Consider the following 14,756-nt stretch of genomic DNA (forward strand, 5'->3'; position numbering starts at 1 on the left):
CTTTGAGTGAGGTCTGAAGGAATTTCCTACCACTTCTGTAGGTAAATGAATTTTGTTGTATATATTTTGCTCAAAAGAATATTTGGCTTGCTTTCTGGATCTTATACATGGTCCAGATAGTTAAGGTTGCTGAGTAAATGAGCTTTAAATAGTGATGCATTTCTGCATCCCAAAGTAAGACAACTGCATTTGAAAAAATGTGATTTAATATGCTTAACATTTTACGAGGCAAATGCTATTGTCAACTATAAAATGATCCTTCTATCTATTGCTTAATAAGGCTACCACGTCAGTAGTGCATATCAACAAACAGTAGGCTTAACTCCTGTTTGGTTGCTAGGTTTCCTGGGCCAATGGAAATAGCATGGACCTATGCAAATATCTGCATATTTGGCTGCCAAGACATTGTCCTGACAGATCCACATAAATCATTGTTGATGAACTGCTTTATAATAAAACACCACCTATTTGTTTCTACAGCATGTAATCGATGGTGTGTCGTCCAGACACCCCTCTTTAAACCACCAAAGTTAAAAAATAGATTGGGAAGTCAATACCTAAAAGTCTAGTCACTTTCTTCTTATCTGTGTGAAAACTCTTCTTACTAGTTTATCGATGAAGAATTTTCATCATTGGCCTGGCAGACATCATCCTATTGTCAAATTCCCATGCTTCTCAACTCAGCTTTGGAGTAAGAAATTAATTTTAATATTTTCACAAGAACAGTATAACTTGGAAGGGAAATTTGCTACTTTGCTAATACTCTCAGTTCTATCAATTGCCAATTTATTTGCAGGTCAGAATATAAATAGCTTTGCAGCTTTTTATGGGTGGGCCTAAGAAGAGGGGCTGACCCACACCTGGATTTCTGGAATGCATTTTTGAATGTTCTTAAATGCCTGAAAGATCTCTTTATAATCCCCTCCTTTTCTTAAAAGCTCTGTGAGTGCATGTGCGTGCCCAGGCACAGGGAGCCCAGTGGGTCAATATGGGGAGAGCAGCAGGTAAGTGTTCACTTTGATATCCTATGCAGTTCATAGGGGGTTTTCCTGCTTAGCATAGTGTTCTGAGCACAGAGTAGCACTTCACTGTTTACAGAATGAAAGATGAGTAACCAGGAAACTATCTTTCCTCCCAAAGCTCCTCCCCTGTCAGTTGCCATATCTTGTCCATTTATCGTTCCTCACACCTCTCTAAAATCCCCTCTCTGCCCCAAACAATTCTGCAGTCAGCCTCAGCTTGCATATCTCACTCATCAAAATGCCAGGCCGATTGCTAGAGAAATGGTGACTATTTGTGTTTCTCAAATATACCCCCAGTGGGGGGCGGTCTTAGTCTCCCCATCCCGTGGTTTGTTCAAATCTTTGCCCCACAAAAGTGGCTCTCTTTCTATGCAGGAATATAGCCGCTAAGCAAATGTGATTTTTCCATATTATTTGTGAAGCCGTAAGGATTGGCACGTGCCACCCAACAGAAAGCCCAGCTGCTCCTCATCCTCAGGTTTAGCTTTCCTTCCTCCAGGCAGACACTTGCTTGGGCTCTCAAAGCTGGAGGATGCGGTGCCTAGAAACCACCCAGAACCTGACCTTATCATAGCACTGACAATGAATCTTGACTTATCTTTCTCTGTCCCAGGCTGGAAGCCAATGCTGCCTGTGTGTGTGTGTGTGTGTGTGTGTGTGTGTGTGTCTTCATATCTTCTATACTTAACACAAAGCTTAATGAATAACAGCAGGTGCTCAGTAAATGGTTCTGAATAAATGAAGTGTATTGGGTATCAGCTGCATTTAGAGGGAAATTGGTATGGATTTTATGCTCTAAAGGGCTGTCAACCATTGGAATATGTGGTTGAGGGAGGTAACGCCTTTTCCATCTTAAGTAGTTTAAAAATGGATAATAATGGCAAGATGTGTTTTAGTAGAATTTTTAGTTTTCAAAGTATGTTGATATAAAATATTTTATTTCATTCTCTTCCCAACCCTGTGAGTTTTCAGGATGATATCACTGAGTTTGTAAACACTTCTGGCTACTAGATGGTAGAGGTGGGACAGGCACTTTGTATTTTGAATGCAAATTAGTGTAATCTTTTTGGTAACAGACAGTAAAAGCCTTAAGAAAGTAGATACACTTTAAAGCGAAAAATGCAGTTCTAGAAATTTATCCCAAATGAACAGAGATGTGCAAAAACAATTCTGTACAAAGAGAATCCCCCAGAGAATCCAATATTCTGTTTTATTGTTATAAAAACAGAATAGTGGGAAAAATCTACATATCAATAATGTGATAAAAATTTTAATGATATGGAAACATGGGAAAAGTAAAAAGAAAACTGGGTACAGAAAGTAGGTGTGTATGATCTCAATTCTAATATATATATATTTCCATACGTGCACAGAAGACAGACTGATAATTTGTATATATTATATATACACACACACACACACACACACACACACCACTATATTGGCAGTGATTATTTCTGGAAGGATGATTCTGAAATAAAACATGATCACTTTTGTAATAAAATAAAACAAATCATTACTAAAATATCTAAATAAAATAAAGAGCTATTACTTTTGTAATTGAGCAGAGAAATCTCACAAATTTTAACACCACAAAAGCAACTCCATAATGAAAACCTGGAATTTTGTGGTGCAAATACATGGAAACAGTTTTCACTAGGGTAAAATACAGAAATTACTTGTATGTTTGTGGCAAAATTTCAGCAGTTGCTGACAGCCAACCTCCCTGTGCTAATTAGCGCGTGTAGCTGGGTATGTGCCCCATCTCTCCGGCCACAATGAATGGTCTAAAGTTTCTAAACAGTCTTGATGTTCCACGCCTGCTCACTTGTTTTTAAGAATTGCCCCTGCTTCTCTGAAGTCCATCACTTTGTCTGCCTTAGGGTTATTTAAAATACCATTATTTGCCATTATGCTTCTGACAAGTGGGTGAAAGGCAATTTCATGGAAAATTCCTTTTTCAGAGCCTGAGAGAAGGGCTGGGTCATATCATTAAAAAGGAGTTTAATAAATTCAGTATGGTTCTCTCTGAGAGACTGGGTGTTTGCTGGTCCTACTCATGCAAAGCAAGAGGAACTGGAAGCTCAAAGTGTGGTGAAGAGCAGAGGGCAGAGATGGCAGGGAAAGCAGGAGGATCTGGAAGTTGGAAGAGAGGTGGGATGGGAGAGGCGGGAGCGGTGGGCACCTCCTTGCCTATCGCTAGAAGTCTGAGTGTCTCTACTGCTTCCTGACATTACTACCAGCCCCAAGGGCCCTCTCCCTCCTCCCACCCTGCTCCATCTTGTACAAGCACATCCTGTCTCTACCTGATTTAGTCACCATCTCTCACTCAGGGAGAATATGATCTTTCAGACTTGCTTCTTCATTCAAAACATCCAGGCTACTTATCTAGCAAGATAATTGCTTGTCTCTCTTACTGGCTTATATTAACTCTTTTTTTTTCCTTTCTATTTTATTCAGCTTCCTCAGAAGCCCTTTCTTAGCAGAAAAGCCACCTGTGCGATCAGAGAGGTAATGGCCAGGGCCCTTAGTTAGGCAGGGTCTAGGGGGAGGGCAGTAAATACTCCCAGTGCAGACTGCTTGAGTGAGAATGGGGATGAGGGAGGGAAACCAAGATTCATCTCTTTTTAATGCATTTTCAGAAAATGGCAGGGCTGGCCTATTTAGTGGCTGGAGCATCCATCTATGCATCCATCTGTCCATCTATCCACCCATCCATGCATCTATCCGCTGCCCCACATACCCATTCATCCATCCACCCACCTGTCCATCCACCCATCATGTACCCACCTATCCATCCATCCATTCATTTGTTCATCCTTCGACAAATACCAGCATCTAAGATGTGCCTGGCACAAGCAGGGTCCTGAGAATACAATGTCGTGCTGAAACAAACCTCCTAGCACTTCCAGTCCTGGTGAGGAGGGCAACTAGTAAAACACTTAAATGTAAATGACACGGGTACCAAGAAGCAGCCCTGAAGGTGCCACGAGAGCCGAGAGCAGGCAGGTTTGACCTGGCCAAGGAGGCTGGGGGGCATGCCTGGGGAGATGCCTGGGACAAGGAGTAGAAAGCCCCTCTTCTTTGTCACAGCGCTGTAGCCCTGTGAGTAACTGGGTCTGGCAGACACTACTGATTGCTTTTCCAGCAACCATTTCTCCCTTTGTTTTTGTCCATGGAGTCCAGTTTTGTCAGGCATCAGGTGTCCAGCCCCAGGGGGTGAGGAGGTATCAGTCTAAGCTAATCATGGTAATCCCATTCGCCTTTTGTCTGTGATTGGTTTAGAGTGGTCATCCCACATTGTTCTGCCCACTGGGACCTCGTAGAAGTCTTCTGGGGGCTGCTGGGAAAGATTTTCCTCCCTGGTAAAAGAGAGAGGGAGGAGGAGAGGCTTTCACCAAATGGAAAGAGTTTGGGTCCTTAGAGATATCATGAGCTGCTAAATCAAACCTGGAACTGTGAGTTCACTCCTTGGGTGAGTGTGACACATACACTGTTTAACTGGAGTCTCTGCTTCTTCAGGCCCTGGAAGGATGCAGAGCTCTCAGAGTAGAACAGCCCTGCATGGCCCATTTGGCTTTGGGGGAATTTGGTCACAGTTTGGCATGGATAGCTCAATGGTTTAATTTTCAAATATAGTGGCTTAGAGGTAGAGAAGGGTGGATACTGAGAAGTATTGGGATGCTGCTGTAAAGGGAAGGAAAGCAGTGTGTTGCTAGGGGTATTGCTTACCTGGGCACATTTAAAGTAGTCATTTCATTCTTGTCACTATCCTCAATATTGCTTTATGTGTTTGATTATCCTCTTGATTTTTTTTTTTTTTTTTTTTAGTTTTCTAGATAGTGGCTGATTTAGCATTAGAGCTCATTGGAAGGGAAAGTCCAATAATTACTCTGAGTATCTGTTCATGTGCATGATGTCAGAGGAAAATACAGAATCTGATCTGCTATGTAGCCAAGTATGTAAAGGGCTCCTATACATTGTGAATGAGGGGTTCTTTCAAATTTGAGAATAAATCATAAATATCTGGCCACAAACTATTGAAAGTCCCATAAATGGACTACTGTGATCCAAATTTCTGGATCCTTTTCTAGAAAGCAAAATCCACTGGCATGTTTAAAGGTCTCCTACTGCAGGAGGAGCCAGGAAAGCAACATCTTCCTCATGTCTTTTGCAAAGGAAAATAGACTCAGTAGATCTGGAGCACCGTAAGCAGCATTTCTCAGGACATCAGCTCTCATGAGTCATTGTATAAAGAAGAGCTCATGAGGTCTTCAGAAGCTTGGTCATTAGCTTGGAGTTGGATATGAACTGAGTTTGCAGCACGATCCGTGGGAAGGTTGCATGCGTTGGAGCTGACACACTTAGGAACTTGGACAGGTACCAAGTAGCCCCCACCACCTGAGAGAGGTGAGCTCCAGACAGAACAGTGGGTGGCCTGTAGGGCCAGTTCTGCCACTCGCCAGCCACATTGACTTTGGCATGTCTCCTCCTCTTTCCGGGCATGAGTTTCTTCCAGTATAAAGTATTGAGGGTGTCACATCTGCCCTGCTTTCCTCAGCCAACTATTGTGAGAATGAGATGAATGATTATTGTGAAAGTGTGCCACAGGGCTGCAAAGTGCTATATAAGTGCAAGCTACTGTCATTGGCAAGGGGTGACAACTGCTCCTCTGCCATCACCAGTTAGAGGTGACAACTGCTTCTTGGGACCTTCTATGTTCCTCAGATTCTTTGAGTGGGGGTATAATTCCAGATGGAGAAGATGCTCCTTTTCCCCTAAATGTCTTTTGATTTGGAAACACCCAGCTCTACATGGACTCCTGGATACTACCTGGCTGCTTTGTGCCACCAGAGTGCTGATTTATCTTTGGCTGGGAGCCCCGTAGCTCCTGTATGTGAGTGATGCTCTGAGTTCTTTTTGCATCAGCATTTGGGGGACAGGGTCTCTCACTTCACAAGAAGCCCATAGGACTCAGGGGCCATACAATGAAGGAAATGGGCCCCAAAGCTGACCCCAGATATCAACATAGAGAGCTCTGCGGTAGGGCAGATGCATGTGTGCTCAGGGCTGGGCCCTTGAAGGCAAAGCATGCAAAGTTTGTCTTTGGCCCCCTTTCCCTTTGGAATTCTGTTCCTTCTCCTACTTTTTTGTATCCCTCCCCACACAGCTGGTGATGTTAGGCTGCCTCTCCATTCTAGAACTCCTCACTGGAAGTACCAGCCTCAGTCTTGAGGAGTACTGTCCAATTGAACTTCCTATGATGATTAAATGTTATAAATCTACTCTGTCCAATGGTAGCCACTAGCCACATGAGGCTAGTAAATATGTGAAATGTACCCAGAGTGACTGAGGAACTGAATTTTTAATATTATTTAAATTGACACATGTAGCTATGGCGTGTATAGTAGCCAGTGCAGGTCTAGAGCTCAATAATCTGATCATTGCAGTCTCTCCACTGCAATCAAAACTGACCCGTTTTATGTCCCAATCCCAAGGCGCCAGCAAGTCAATCTCATAAACAAGTTGCTTTTCATAAATTAAAGTCTTACCCCTCTTAGGTAAGGGCGCAGGTTTTAAGCAATGTCACACTTCAGTTAAGGCAGAGGCTCAGGTGATAGGGATTTGGATCTCTGGCAGGTAAGCGGTGGGTGAAAAGTTTCTGAGCTTACAGCTTCAGATGCACCGCAGAGCACATGCTATGGGTGGGCACATCCTCCCCAGTGCCCTGGGCTGTGTCAAAGCTCCTTCCAGCCTCTTGCAGTCTGGGGACAAGTAAGGTCAGAAGCGTGTGTTTGGGAGCCTGGGAAAGGGCTGGAGGTGGGAGGGCTCGAACAGGTAGAGCCCAAAGGATGCCAGAACTCTTGCACAAGAATCTGGCGTGCCAGGCAGAGAGACGTTTTGTTCCACTTTGGGGTGGGGGTGGAGCTCCTGGGAGTGTTAAGGAGAGATCATTACCATTGGGACAGGATTGGCAAGGCAACAGCTAAGTCTAAGAGACTAGAAACCAGATTAAAGGCCACAAAATGCACTGTGGTACTTCTGGTCATGTCTTGGACAGGAATTGCAATTCTTCTCTTAATTCTAATCCCTTCTTTTAGGGAGTTTTTTTCTTTCCTGAATTCTTTTACGAATGTTGCTTTCTGGATATTCTTTTCACGCTGAAATTGAGCCATGTGTATGTTTCTCTTGGATGACCATGTAATTGCTTTCAAGTTCCTGCCTGTGTTTTTACAGATATCCCCTGGCATCAGGAGCATCTTTGCAATCCAAACACCAGGTTGGGTAAAGGGTGGAGGACAGTAGGCGGTGGATGCTGGGGGAAGGAGATCATTAAGAGGAATAAAAGGCCCTTGAGGTGCACTTGGACATGTGTAAGAAGAGTGTGTACCACCCCTAGCCCTTTGGATTTACTCTAATGCTCTTGGTTTGCCAATTGGTACCACAGGTACATCTACTATCACCACCCCACTTTCCCTACGTTATTTGGTGAATGAAAAGAAGGATTTCTAGTTAAGCCACTGCCCAGAGTGGGCACTTGTTTGTTGAAAAACAACAAAATTTTATAAAGTAAATTGGAGACTATGTCTCAAACCTTTCATGCAAAAATGTGGTCTACAAATAAATACATATATAAATACAAAATGGCTGCCAAATCTCTTCTGGTGCTTTGCAACACGGTTCCAACCGCACCATGCTTTCTGGATCTCTTCAATCTCCTGAAGGAAAGTACTGCTCACAGTATTCTGCTTTACCTGTTCTCCTTTGCCTCTCCTTCCAGTAAATATCATGAAGCATTTGGCATCAAGGGGCAGCAGTCCTGACAGGAGAAGGAAACTCAGAGAAGTCTGAGTAGGTTGATTGACCAGTGTCAACATTCCCAGAGACTCTCATGCAGGGCTGTTATGACACAGGCTGCTGTTGATGCCTTACGGTATCCCTTCCACAAATACTGACTAATGTTTACTCTGGACCCTATAAATTTCAGTCTATTTGCATGAAAAACAAAGGTTCCTGCTGGGCTGAGGTAACTCAGAGCAGTGGTTCTTGGCAGGGGCAATTTTGCCCCCCACGCACGGGATTTGGCAATGCTTGGAAACATTATTTTATTGCCACTTCTAGGGGGGAAGCTTTGTCTTCCTTGGAACCTTAGGCAATGTGCAAAGACATTGTTGGTTGCTATAGCTGGGGAGAGTTGGTGGCCTATTGTTATGTAGTGGGAGACCAGGGATGCTGCTAAGCATCATATGATGCACAGAACAACCCCTCAATGAAGAAGTATCTGTCTGGCCCAGAATGTCAAAAGTATTGTTTGAGAGACCCTGGTCCAGAGGAAAAGTTCAGGCTTAGTCTTGACGCTAAAGGGGCAGATGGCTCTCGTGGGGCTAGCCTGTTTTCAATGTGAGAGGACTAATCAACACCTGAAGTGGCCCCAAGAAATCCCAGTTAAATTTTTCCTTGGAGTTTCTTCAACCAATAACCTAGTCAGTTTCCTATCTTCACAGGTTCTTAACTTCCTCCGAAAGAGAGAGAGTACAGCTTCAGGCTACACATGCCAAGCTCATCTCAGTGGGTCTGGATGCCATTTGACTGCTGCATAGACAGAGGCAAGCCATGGGGCTTAGTTTGTCCATCTGTAAAATGGAGTAATATGCTTTATGACCTATTTGTCAGCCAGTCCTGGCCTCCTAGGGTTTCCTTGCCACTGGTAGATGGGGAAGATCCAGAACGTATCATACATAAATCTTGCCACATAGGCTGGGAGGAAGGAGACATGCAACAGTGACAATATTAGGATGCTGAAGGGGGACCGAGAAAACTGTGGCAAGAATTTGTGTACAGTTGCTTGGGTAAATAAAAGCAAAGATGATATTTCTCTTTCTGATTATGAAAGTATCACAGTCTTTGTCGATGATCTCTTAACTACAGAAAACTATGAAAAGAATATCAAAATCTCCCATAATTGCACCACCAGAAGATATCAGCTATTAAAGGCTTTGGTATTTTCTTTGAGAAGACAGAGAAGGGAATGAGCATTAGGTTTTCTGAGCTGTACAGGCTAGGGAGATTGGAAAGGTCTATGAGGCCAGCAGAATGCGCCACTGTGGTTGTTGACTGGTTTGAGGTTATATTCTCTGTGAACCAGGCTAGTTGAGTGCCTGCCTGTGCCTGGATGAAAGGGACAGTAGGACCCATACTTGGTATGACTGGGCAGCCCGTGATTGAGTGCCCCTTACCTTCAGGGTTCGTGTGGGAAGCATCCTTAGTGTTTGCCTTCATGAGTAGGAGTAGAGTTCTTTAGCTGAAAGAGGAAATGACTCATTTTAACTCAAAGATGACAAAACAGGAGATGCCATTTCTGGCTCATTCTGCAGCACATAACATGGCTGAACACTGTCACTTCAGTGACAGGCACATGACAGCTCTAGTTTTCTGGAATTAATTTTTTGGCAATTTTATTATGAAGTAATTTCAATCTTACAGAAAAGTTACAAAAACAGTAAAAAAAAAATCCCATGTACCCTTCACCCAGATACCCTAATTAATATTTTATCACCTTTGATTTATCATCCTTTTTCTTCTCCAGATACTCTAGTGGTTAATATTTTATCACCTTCGATTTTTCATCCTTTCTTCTCTGTATATAAACATTATTATTTTTTCCACATCATCTGAGATTAAGTTATAGTCATGTTGCCTCTGTACCCCTAAATATTTTAGTATGTTTTCTTAAGAACAAGGACATTTTCTTACATAAACACAATAGAATGATTAAAATCAGAAAATTTACACTGATGCAGTATCATTATCTAATCTATAGAGCTTACTCAAATTTTGCCAGTCATCCTAGTTGGGATTAGAGTTTATGAAATTTGGTCCTGGAGACCTTAATGAGACTTATTGAGAAACCCTGACATAGTTACAGCTCAATTGGGAATTTGGCCACTCTAATTTGAAGCTCAAATTTGATTCTATCGCATTGGATCATATAAGCACCGGCAGAAGAATGCTTTGTGAAGTGTGAGTAACTTTTAGTGGGATATAGGCTTCCGAATTTGGGCTGTGTCCCCAGGAGTCAGAGTTCCCGCCTTGTTCCTGTCAGTATATCTGGCCCTAGGTTTTGTACAAGAACTTTTAAACTTTTGGGACTGGCTGGCCTGGGTCTGTGCGATGTATGGGAATAAATGCTACAAGGGTGGATCTGAGTTAGGTAAAAAATGATTTCAGGACTTGAATCCAAAATAGACCCATATATGTTTGCAGCTACTTTTTAAAACAGGCTTTGCTATGTGGACAGCAATTCCTAATTTAGTGCCCAGTTTTGTCCTGCACATCCCATGCAAAAGCAAATAATCTAACTAGAGTAGCAGACCAAACAAAGCTTGAAAATCATTTCTAAGTCCTCAAAATCCAGAATCCTAAAGAATATCCCTCGAGGAAGCCAGTGCTGAATATTCTTCCCTCTGACTCAACTGATGGAGGAGGAGGGGGCTGGCAGGAAGCTCTGGATGGCCACCAGCAGCTTCATGTCATTACAATCTCTCTCACACACACTTTCTCAACGTTGTAGCTGTTGGCATAATGAATGGAAAGCCCAGAAATCTTTGCAATCAAAGCCTATGATGTGACGGGGGCTGTCTGAGCATTTGGTAATTAGGTGTCTGGTGAATCCAGAGCCCGTGACACAGATGTCTGGGGAAGGCTTCTTAGAAGCCACCAATTTTTCACCATAGGGTGCAGTGACGCCAAATTTTTTAAAACTCTGAATATTCTAGAATGCATTTTAGATTCTAGGAATTATTTCAGGACTTAAAGTTCTCTCTGATAATATCCTAGCTCTGTTCAGAACAACTCCTTCTTTATTCTATTACCACCCAAATAAAACCCAGACTCTTTTTTACACTCTTGACGGCAATCTCAAGGGGCTGGTGGGTAGGGAAGGTGCAGAGAGAGCAGGGATAGGAGGAGGGCTGCGCTGGGGTGGAAAGTCTGGAACACCAAACAGCAGGAGTGAGGGCTTCGGGGCAGACAGCATAAAAGGGATCCCAGTTTCTGCAATTCAACAAACACTAAGGGACAAGCCCTGGGCTCACATCATTCATTCATCTATCAGCTTCCGGTGGGATTCCACACAGAGTCAGCAGGTGACGGGAAACAAGCATGCCGGGTATCTATTTCCCTCCCTCCTTGCCTTCCTCATAGCAGTTCTAGCAGTGGTTGTGCATCTTTCACCACAATGCCAGCTGGGCAGCTCCTGTGCCCTGGCTCCAGCTATCACTGGGCCCCAGCAAAATTCCTCCCTCTCCGTTCCTCTTTATACCGAGGGGTGGTGACAAATTCCCTTGTTCTCTCAGCTTTGCCCACAGGTACATAAATAGTCTCTTCATAACATTCTCTTAAAAATCCTAGTTGCGTGTGCTATACTTTTCCTGTCTGACCCTGACTGACATAGCCTTTGAATACCTGCTGAATTGTTTCTGATTGCTCTGGACAAGCTGGAAAGGTGTAAAGTTTTGTATGTACTTTCTAACACTAGACTATACCAATGCAGAGTAGGGAGGCATAACAGAAGCTCCTGGGAAAAATCTCTCAGAGATTTATTCTTTTATACACTTTAGTATTGTGTGTCAGTCAAAGACCAACCTGATCTCTGGCCACATTATTGGAAGCATGGCTTTCAGAACAAAGGAGGTGACAGTGCTACTTTAATCTGCCTCCATTAGCTCCCACTTGGAGTCCTGTGCTCAATTCCTTGCTTCTCACTTTAAGAGAAGACATGTTACTTGTCTTTAAGTTCTGTCATATAGAACAGGAGTTTAAAGAGTTTTTCTTCAAGAGCTGAATAGTAAATATTTTTGGCTTGTGGGTCATTAGTTCGCTGTTGTGATTATTCTGTTATTTATTCTAGTACAAAAGCACCCATAGACAACATATAATCAAAAATGCTTGGCTGTGTTCTAATAAAACTTTATTTGTAAACGTAAACAGTAGGCTGGATTTGGCCTACAGGCCTTACTTTGCCAACTTCAGTATAAGGAGAAAAAGTGAATTTATTTGGTGGGTGTCCAGAAGGCAGAAGTTGGATTAATGTGTAAAAATCATGGGGAGGTAGATGTGTGCTAAGTTTAAGAAAGATTGTTCTAATCGTGATTATTGTTCCCAAATAGAATGAGCAATTTCATGAGGCAGTGGGGTTCTTGTCATTATAGGGGTTCAAAGTAGATGTTGACTGTTTTAGAATAATTTTCTGCAGGGCATGGGGAGTAAATCAGATGCTCTGGGAGGTACCAATGTCTCATATTTTTGTATCCGCAGCACTGTATAGTGCCCACATAGTCACTCTGCTAGATTTTATGTTCCTAGAGGGAAGGGGTTGTGTCCGACCCTTCCTGGCATCCCCTCCACTCCTGAAAGCCTAGTATAGTGCTTTAAACACGGCAGGCGTGAGCAATACATTTTTCGTCAACTTGACTCTTTAAGTAAAATCTTGCTGACAGATTAATTGAACTAATTCGTCTTTAGTACAGTCATTACTACTAGTCATATTACATTAGTTCAATGACCTCTAATAAGCATCAAATTTGAAGGTTTTCCCTGGAAATTATAGACACGATAGTCAACATTTACTAAGTTCTGAAAAAATGTCAGCTACTGTGCTAAGAACTATGCATGCATTATCTTATTTAATTCTCCCCCCAAAACTGTGAGGTAGGTACTATTATTATCCCCATTTTATTGGTGAAGAAACTGAAATTTAGAGAATACCCACAGCTGGGAAGTGGCTTAACTAAAACTTGAACTGAAATCTCTTTGATGCCAAAGGCTGTGGTCCACCCGTAACATCACCCTGCTTCCCAGTCATTGCTTCATTCATTGAGTATTCAGCAAACACTGATTGGTTGCCTGCTGTTTGCCAAGTACTATTTGAGGTGCTGCTGTGAATATAAACAGGTCAAGTCTATGCTCTGAAGAAACTTACATTCCGGGTGGGATAGAGTAGGGGTCGGTACATGATTAACAAATGAGAAGATAATAAATGGTAATTCATCACAAGACACAGCGATTAAAAAGACAATAAATATTTCTTGTCCACACCAGAACTGCAGGTATAATCCTAACTAATGAATTTAACCAAAACTTTTTCTTATTTACTGACATTAGCTGAAGTTTGGTCTTTAGTCTTTACACATTGTCAGATACACTCAGATTCAGAAAGAAGCTTTAAGCTTTCTTGCAACTGGTATAGATTACATACGGCAATTTGTAGACATGCACGTGAAGCCCATGGAAAAAAAGTAGTGCCTCCAATAGAGCACTTGGGAACCAGTCTTGTTGGGCAGGCTGAATTTGAGGGGGTTCCAACTGGGAGACCAGAGGCAACAGATGAAAGGAGGGGGCGGGAAAGCGAGTTCAGGGAACACAAAAAAAGTTGGATAGCAGAGCAGGGTAACCACAGTTAACAACAAAGTATTGTATATGGCAAAATAGCTAGAAGAGAGGACTTGAAATGTTTCCAACACATACAAATGACAAATTCTCAAGGTGAAGGACGCCCCAAATGCCCTGACCTGATCATTACACATTCTATGCATGTAACAAAATATCACATGTATACCATAAATATGTACAAATATGTCTCCATAAAAAATTAATGAGTTATTAGATATTAATAATGTAATTATAATAGTAATAATTATACTACTATTAAATGACATTTATTGAGAACCAAAAAGATGAATATTTATAACAACTGCTACAATGTGAAAAGTGTTTGACCCCTACAAAATAGAGGCAAACACACCAACTTAAGTCACGGGTTTAGGAGCAGAGCTACCAGCGTGGCTGGGAGGGAACGGGATGAAAGGGAAATTGCAAAATCTTGATTAAGATCGAGATTAAGAGAGAGGGAGCAAGAACACTAAGGGTCAAACAGGGTAAAGTCAAATGGATTGTCAGGTCCAACAGGCAAGTGCTGATGGACAGTGGGACACAGAGCCCAAAGCTCAGGGGCTGAGTAAACACGAGCCCAGATGAGGAAGTGAAAGTCCAGGATCTTGTTTGTGCCTTACTGGGCGCCAACTACAAGGGATGGGTGTGGGTGGCCTAGTTAAGATGCAGGGTAGGAATTGACAAATAGTAGCAATACTTTTGCAATTCCAGAATTCCTTTCATTAGCAAATTGCAAAGTGATTTGCAGATTATGGCATTAGCATAATCTTACTTAAAAAATGGCTAGAAAATAGAAGATAATAATTAGTTATTATTTATTGACTGCCAGATACTGTTTCTAAGCACTTTAGCACATTATTTCATCTAATCTTCATAAGTGCCTTTTGAGAACCAAGCGTCTTAAATAGAAAGCTAATTAAGCAATGATTAAAAACAAAAGTGACATTTGGGGGAACCTGTAAAATGTCATCACAGAAAATGAGTCCTAGTCATTCATTCGTTTACTCACATACTTATTTGGCCTATAGTAATTGAGCACCTAATACGTACTGGGTACTATTCTAGGGTCTTTGCGTGGATGATTTTACTGATTTCACTGTTCAGCAGAGAGGCCGTGGAGGGAGCAAGGGATTGTGAGTTGGGAAATTCGGGCTTCTGTTTCTAGCTCTGTTTCTAACTGGTCTTGTGGCTTTTGGGCAAGTCGCTTTTCTTCTCTGTTTAATATTAGTAGCTTCTAATGTAAAACAAGAAGCTAGGATGCTTGAAGTCTTTTAGAGTTTGAAG

The 14,756-nt window shown here is 42.3% G+C and overlaps 1 protein-coding gene across 3 annotated transcripts in view; it reads right to left on the bottom strand.

The window, feature by feature from the left end:
• The window catches only part of PRLR (prolactin receptor), a 104,945-nt gene that overhangs the window by 34,770 nt on the left and 55,419 nt on the right, over nucleotides 1-14,756 (bottom strand). Inside the window, exon 2 of one of the 3 annotated variants that reach the window (XM_069492671.1) lies at nucleotides 9,260-9,324. The exons of the other annotated variants lie outside the window; for them this stretch is intronic. The gene's annotated coding sequence lies outside the window, so the exon portion shown is untranslated. The remainder of the gene's footprint in view (nucleotides 1-9,259; nucleotides 9,325-14,756) is intronic. 3 annotated transcript variants of the gene reach the window in all.

Source organism: Eulemur rufifrons, chromosome 17 (genome assembly GCF_041146395.1).
Source record: "Eulemur rufifrons isolate Redbay chromosome 17, OSU_ERuf_1, whole genome shotgun sequence".
NCBI lineage: Eukaryota > Metazoa > Chordata > Mammalia > Primates > Lemuridae > Eulemur > Eulemur rufifrons.